This window comes from Mustela nigripes, chromosome 13 (genome assembly GCF_022355385.1).
Source record: "Mustela nigripes isolate SB6536 chromosome 13, MUSNIG.SB6536, whole genome shotgun sequence".
Classification (NCBI taxonomy): Eukaryota; Metazoa; Chordata; class Mammalia; order Carnivora; family Mustelidae; genus Mustela; species Mustela nigripes.
In genome coordinates, this window is record NC_081569.1 from 98412674 (window position 1) to 98420690 (window position 8017).

At 42.5% G+C, this 8017-nt stretch overlaps 1 pseudogene; it reads left to right on the forward strand.

Annotated features, from left to right (window-relative positions):
• Positions 1-904: 904 nt before the first annotated feature.
• Positions 905-1005, forward strand: LOC132000445 (U6 spliceosomal RNA; annotated as a pseudogene).
• The last annotated feature ends 7012 nt before the right edge of the window (positions 1006-8017 follow it).

Here is an 8017-nt window from a genome sequence, read left to right on the forward strand (position 1 = left end):
CAAGACCACTCATCAAATCAAAAATGGATTTATATATAAAATGTCTTATTTCTAAATGCCAGAAAATAATCTTGGCTTAACCTCAAAAGTTTAGGTTATGAATGACATGCAAACAATATCATTTTTAGCAGGTTTTACATGTGGCTATTTTTATGTAAAGACATAAATCCAGAGAGCAGGGACAGGGTGAAAGAACAAAATGGTGACCAATTTAAACGTAGCCTCTGCAGCCAGGCTTTCATGTTTTTCTTCCTTCCTTCCTTTCTTTCTTTCTTTCTTTCTTTTTTTTTTTTTTTAAGATTTTATTTATTTATTTGACAGAAAGAGACAGAGAGAGAGGGAACACAAGCAGGGGGAGTAGGAGAGGGAGAAACAGGCTTCCTGCCAAGCAGGGAGCCTGATGTGGGGCTTGATGTGGGGCATGATCTCTGGATCATGACCTGAGCCGAAGGCTGAGCCACCCAGGAGCCCCGATTTCACATTTTTCAATTAGCTTTGTCATTTAGGTTCCTGGCCGTCATATTGTTGTTATAAAATCTGTGGCATGATGTTTTGGGAGTAGTGGCACTATAATGAGAATGACTGTTTTCCCTTCTACATTTTTAAAAAGTGCTCTAGGAAATGGGGCATGAATTTAAAACCAGTCACAGCATCCACACCTTAGCATCTTCCTAAAAACATAAGTTTGACAAATTTGCACAAGTGTACCCCTGGGGATTTGGAAAGAGAATGCTTGCCCCTCCCCCTGGATTGAAAATACTTTCTATGTCAGAAATTCCTCCAGCAACTAGAGAAAATTAGATTTGGCCTGAAGGACTCAGACTGAAAAGAAATCCTGCTGTGGGCAAAGTTAAAATATAGTAGAAATTGAAAACGCAACGTGTAATATAAAATTTTATGTACAATATTTCAGCAACATTTGTACCCAGATTGCAACAATACAGGAAGATTAGCATGGCACCTGTGCACCGATGACATGCAAATTCTTGTATGCTTCTCATTTTACAAAAATATAAGTTATAGATGTGATCTGTGTTGGATAAAAATTATACAGAAATACAACACAGTGTAAACAATGATTATCTCAGGGAATTAAGGCTATAATTTTGAAACCTCTCTGTATTTTAAAAATTTTCTGCCATAAGGTTGCAAAAATTCATAATCAGAAAAGATTTAAAAGGCATTTAAATACAAAATATGTTCATTCAAGCTATTTGACTACCTAAATGTATTTATTTATTTTTAAAGATTTATTTGTTTCAGAGAGAGAGACAGCATGAGCAGGAGGGGCAGAGGGAGAGAGAGAATCCCAAGCAGACTCCATGCTGAGTGGGAAGCCTGATGTGGCGCTCAACCTCACGACTCTGAGATCACGACCCAAGCCATAACCAAGAGCTGGACACTCAACTGTGTCACCTAGATGCTCCAACAACCTAAATTTAAAAGCAGAGTTGATAAAAGTGAGTTAATTTTTTTTTTTCTAGGCACCTGGGTGGCTCAGTCTGTTAAGCATCTGCCTTTGGCTCAGGTCATGATCCCAGAGTCCAGGGAGTGAGCCCCACATCGGGCTCTCTGCTCAGTGGGGAATCTGCTTCTCTCTCTCCCCTGCCCCTCACTTGACTTGTGCTCTCTCTTGCTCGCTCTTTCTCAAATAAATAAATAAAAACTAAAAAAAAAAAAAAGAAAAAAAAATTTTTTTTTACCTTAAGTACCTTAAGGAAATGACTTTCTAGTTATTTTTCCTTAATTTTAATTCCAGTACAGTTAACACAGTGTTACATTAGCTTCAGGTGTACAATATAATGATACAACAGGTGAAAAGATGCTCAGCATCACTCATCGTCGGGGAAATGAAAATGAAAACCACAATGAGATATCGCCTCACGCCTGTCAGAATGGCGAAAATCAAAAGCACGATAAATGTTGATGAAGATGGGGAGAAAGAGGAACCCTCCTTGTGTACCATTTGTGGGAACGCAAGCTAGTGCAGCCACTGTGGAAAACAGCATGGCGTTCCTCTCAGGCTTGTGTTTTTGTTTTTAATTTTATTTTTTAACATTTTATTTATTTATTTATCTAAAATCAGTTAATTAACATATACTGTATTATTCATTTCAGAGGGTCCTTCGGTGATTCAGCAGTTGTATAGAACACTCAGTGTTCATTACGCCATGTGCCCTCCTCAGAGTCTTCTCCCTTCACATGATGTTACACTTCTTGCTGCTTAACTTTAATCCCAAGAATGTATTATCCTGGTGGATCTCCCCCACCCCTTCTGTCCCCTCCTGTGTTCCTCGCATCACAATCACTGACCTCCTTACTTTTGGCTCATCTTACGCTTCTTCTGGAGTATGGCACACATTCACACACACTCCCATATGCTTGCTTTAAAGGGAACATCATAAAATAGAAAAGATTTATTATTTTTATTCTTTTCTTTAAAAGATTTTATCCATTTATTTGAAGGAGAGAGAAAGGGAGAGTAAAAGAAGGGGAGAGAGAGGGAGAGGGGTAAAGGGAGAAGCAGACTCCCCACGGAGCAGGGAGCCCAGTGTGGGGCTCGATCGCAGGACCCTGGGATCATGACCTGAGCTGAAGGCAGATGCTTGACTGACTGAGCCACCCAGGCACCCCTATGTTTGTCCTTTTAAGAGGAGATCACATGCATCCCTTGCAATGTTCTCTGACAGGCACAGATTCTGCCTTCAGAAAGCTGAGTCTTTCAAAGATGGTTGAGTAAATACAAAGGTGCAAGTGGATGTTATAAGTGCTGTGAGAGGGGTGAGCTCAGAGTCCTATGGAGGACACAGGAGGGGTCAAGAAGAAAGCTAAGGAGGAGACGTCTCTTCTGAGACCTGCAGGACAAGAGGAGTGAGCTGTGTCTTCTGCACAAGTATGAGTAGTAAGCCATACGTTGGTCCTCCCCCAGCCTTGTCCCTACTCTTCATAGGGACTGTCTTCTATAACTGTAATTGATAAATAGCAGTCTATAACCAGACGGTCAAAGAGACACAGTAGAGAATGAGTACTTTGCACTCAAGCAGTAATTTTCTTCAAAAGGTAGAGAAGTCACTCTGTCTTGCTTGCCGCCCTCACTCTTATCCCTAAATGTGCAGGACTTCCAACAGCTAGCACTTCTTTATTTGAAGATGTCCTCTAGTGTCTGGAGCCTACTTTGTCACCCATGACATAGGCAAGAAATGTCAGGGAATGACTGTCCTCCAGAAGTAGGGCCCCATCCACAGCCAATAGGAACTGGGGCACGAATTCCCCATCTCCCTTGCTCCTTGCAGGGATGCCTGGGAGGTGCGTGTTTCCCCAGAAATAAGCTCTGGTTGCCCATGGTGATGACTGCTTTTCCTTCCCTGTCACCTTATGGTGCTCTCTTCATCTTCTGAATAAGCCTCTCAATATTTCAAATCTTTGCTCCAGCAACCATGTCTGAGGGAACCAAATTAAGATTCACGAACAAAGCACATTTGCCAACTAGCAAAGCATGGCTTCTTCTATCGTCCCTACACTCCTTTCACTCTTCACCTGGATACTCTCCTTCTGTATGCACGGCTGTCACAGCACTCAGCTCACCACTCGCTCGCTGCCCTTCCTCTCCCAGGGCATTTATAAGGCTTTCGAGAACATGGATTATGTTTCTCATCTCTCTATTTCCAGGACCTCCATAAAGACTTAATGGATTTCCTGTGAGCTTTGCCATCGTTGTCCAGGGAAGATGTCTCGGCTCAGGATATTTTACAAAATGCCTGGCAAGAGGGACAAGGTGAATGAATCTGGAGAATGTTCTGGAAGAGAGGCAACCCTGAGAACTTTTCCACAGTAAAACTGAACCCCTGCCCATGGATAAAGCACATGCATTACTGTGCTTCACCTTCTCTGTCTCTAAAGTGAGGGTTAAGTAATATTTGCCATGATTGAGTGTCAGAGAGCGCTTTGAGGCTTCAATGAGGCTCTCTATACGATTAAAATAGTAGCCACTGTCCCATCATGTAAATAGTCTCATTGGCAAAGATCATGCATTACTCATCACAGAGGAGTATTTTTATATTCACTGAACATCTTTCATCTGAGAACATCACCACGGTTTGTAAACATCAACTCTGTATTCCTTATGACAACATGCAGACTGGTCCTTCACATGAATTGATAAACCAGGGCCTGAAATAGCTAAACAGCTTGTTCCAAAACCTCCAGAGTTGGGGCAGGAAACAGGTCACTACAGGAAAGTTAGTCATCAAGAGATAGCCCTATGTAAATATTTGGGTAAATGAGGCAAATAGATCAGATAGGCAGACCCTTGAGGAAAGTAGCTCTCTCTCCTTCCTCTGCAGCCTACAGAAGATGGAGTATCTAGAAAAATCTTCATGGAATAGCAGGTTTCATGAATTATGAAAACCCTACAAAATATTTAACAGTTGCTTTGTGCTGAGAAGCTACTCTCTGTGCATTCCAAAGATGCCCATTCAAATGTCCCTGTGTATTTTATGTTCCTGACAATAAAGAAAACAGTACCTTCCAGCCTGATAAAGAGGGAGGTCTGCTGCTCTACCTTAGAGAAGACAGATGGGTGAGGCATCCATTAAAGGAGCTTCCACTACAGGAAAATATGATCCTCTGTCTTAGCATCTGTTCCGCAAATGGCGAGGGAACCTTTTGTCAAGTCTCGGGGGCAGGCCCACAGGTCAGCAGTTGCCAGGCCCTCTGGCTTGTGCCCTGCTGGGCAGGTGAATTCCCACTTTGGCCAGTGGAGCACCAGCCGCGAGATGAGAGTGCCTTTGTGGCTTCCAGACACCAGTGTCGTGTCTCTCCAGCTGATCCCCAGAAAGCACCAAAGTCACATTATTGATACCATGACGCAATTCACACAAACCACCAGGAGCACCAGAAACTGGGAGATTCTCACCTCCGTCTGCTGTGTGGCTTTGAGAAAATCACTTTATCTTTCCATTTCTCAAGCCCTCAGCTAAGATGAGGAGTTTTAGCCAGATCTGTAACTTTCGATCCGTACCCCCCAAACCCCGCATTTCAGGAGATTTCTCAAAAGCCACTAAAAAGGGCCCAAAAGGCAGAGCACCAAGGTCCCCTACCTAGCTATAACCAGCTACCTCACCTTTTTTTTCCCCCTTTTTTATATATTGAATGTCTGTGTAAGATTGCATTTGGGGAAAATGAAAAATTTCTTGCTTCAAAAAAAAAAAATTAGGAAGTTTAGAAATCACTGGCCCTGATAATCTGCTTTTCCTCAATTTGAAAACATAAAAGAAATCATGAGATAGTTCTGATATACTATGATTTTTTTCTAGCAGAGCAGAACGGGACCATGTCAGTGCACAGGGACCTTCCAGAAGAGCTAGTCAGTCAGTGGAGGAGTAACCAAGAAGTTGTGCGGAGTCAACACCCTCACTGCCATTGATGCCCACTTGCCAGGAAGGGCTCTGCAGAACTTTCAGGGCAAAAGGTGTTGCTTTCTCCTCTTTTAACGTGGTGGTAAGGGTTCTCCCATTCTACAAGCACCCATCCCTCCTCTCATATTCAGAAACTGACTATAACAAGCACAGTCATTCTTTTTGAGACACCCAGCAGTTAACAGTGTGTCTCGTGGGACACACCCGTGGAACAGCCCACAGATGGAGGAACATGGTGTTTTGTATTTCTTTTCATGCCTTTCCTCTAACTGGGAAAGGAAACTAACACTTCAGACTGTCTGAAAGCACATTAATTTTGGTATCAAATTCCTTGGGCTTAAATCCCAAGGATTTATTAGTTTTTTGGTCTTGGACAAGTCACTTAACTTTTCAATGCTATTTTACACATCCCTAAAGAAAAGAGTAGCAACGACAACACCAACAACAATAACACCTACCTGTCTTTTGAGATTATGGCAATTAGAGTTAATATGCACATAGCACATAGCAAAGTTCCTCCCATTTAACAAGTGCTACGGGGGCATGTGGGTGGTGCAGTTGCTGGAGCGTCTGACTCTTGATTTCCACTCAAGTCATGATCTCAGGGTCCTGGGGTCGAGCCCCACATTGGTCCCTATGCTCAGTGGGCATCTACTTGAGATTCTCTCTCTTCTTCTCTCCCTGCCCCTCCCCTTGCATGCTCTTTCTCTTAAATAAATAAATAAATCCTTTTTTTAAAAAAAAAAAAGCTGCTACAGAAGTGTGAAATACAAATGCACACACACACATATATTGACATTTTAATATATAAATTCTATAAAATATATTTATATAAATTTATATATTTTTTTTATTTACACACACATCCCTAAAGAGCTGAGGTATGGGACTAGGCATTTTATCAATCTGGTCCCTGTGTCTGTATCTGTGTATTTCTTACATACTCCTTAGCAATTGCTCTACCCTTATGGGTGAGAAAAAGAACTGAACTTTCTCTCCAAGCAAGCAGCAGGTGTCTAACTGAGGGTTTGGCTTCCTAGCCACCGCATTTCGGCACAGATCGTCCGAGGCATCCCTCCTGGCTGAGGCATCCGGCAGCCACACCTCATAACGAAGAAGGCACACAGTCCGTTTCACTCTTTCCTCTAGCTAAAGTGCACATTTCCTGTGACTGGAACAAATGCCAGACCACAGGATTTCAGAGAGATTTAACTGCTTACTCCCAGCTTTGTGACACGATGCGTTGGGTGAGCCCCCTGCGTACAGACTGCCATGCCCGGATCCCCGCCTACCGGCTCAGGAAGAGCCAACTGTTAGGTTTTCAGCAATTTGGTGAGGCCATTGTTAAACGAAGCCACTCTGAAAAATTAAGTTGTGTAAACTTGCAATTGCATAGATTAGATTCCAAACGAAGGTAATGAATACTAAACTCAAGCAGGTTCTAATTGTTTCCTGAGGTATTACTGTTCTGTCTGCTCCTGGGGGATGGCAGGCGCACCATGCAGCCGCATGCTGCTGGGCATCTCTTCCCAGCACCATCTTCCCTTTCGTGGGGTCACGCTGGAAGCTTCATGTTGCCATGGTAGGATTGTTTGCACTGCAGAAACCAACAAATGCTGCAGATGAGGGTTCGGCTTATTGTTTCATTGATCATGTAGACTTAGTTATGGGAAAATGTTAATAATGGTGATTAAACTTAAAAGTGTGTTGCATCTTCCTCAAGATATTTATTGGTCTGTCTTATTCTATAGCGTAGAAGCCTGGCAGATCCCACCTTAATGAAGAAATCAATGTTAAGGTCGTGGGTAATGAGATATGTAAACATAAGTGACCCCTGATGCTCTTAGTCTTTGCTCAAGTGACTTTTCTAGGCATAGGAGCCATACTCTGCCTTTCTACCCTCTTTGCCAGGGCTAGCCTGCAAAAGTCACAGTTTTCTGGACCCACTTTTTCCCTTCTTGCCTTTTATGCCTGGCCATCCCTCTACTACTGTCTGGAATAACTTTTCTCTTCCTCTCTACTCCAAGGAATCTTGCCGTTTTACCAAGCACATTGTTAATTTTTTTTACTGGTACATGAAGCTCTCCATGAAGACACCTGCAGTCTTCATTCCTGCAATTCCTCTATTGTTTTCTGTACTGTTACTTCCTACGTACCATTCAGGGATTACCTGATCTATTGGACTGCTGGAGTGTGTGTGTGTGGTACCCTTCACCATGACTTCAGGCCCATAACAGCAGAGAATACCTCTAACTACTTCCCGAGCTTCTGTAAATCACTCCAGAACCTTCGTGTATATTCAGTAAATCCTTGTTGACTGCTTTTAAGAAACAACTGGACACCGTAACTGAAGTTATAGATTTTATGATTTTCTTCAGCCTTAACCTTTAATCTTGAAGCAAACATCTCTAGGAAGTTTTTACTTCTGAGTCTTCCAGATGGAAATATCAACATCATTGATATTTTCGTAGTCCATATTTTCGTAGACTCTATCATCCATTGTGTTTTGTCCTAAAAACCACAATTAGCTATCTAACGGTGACAGCAGTAAGAAGACAGAGCTCAGCCCTAGGTTATCTCCAGGCCCACTCAACCTCATT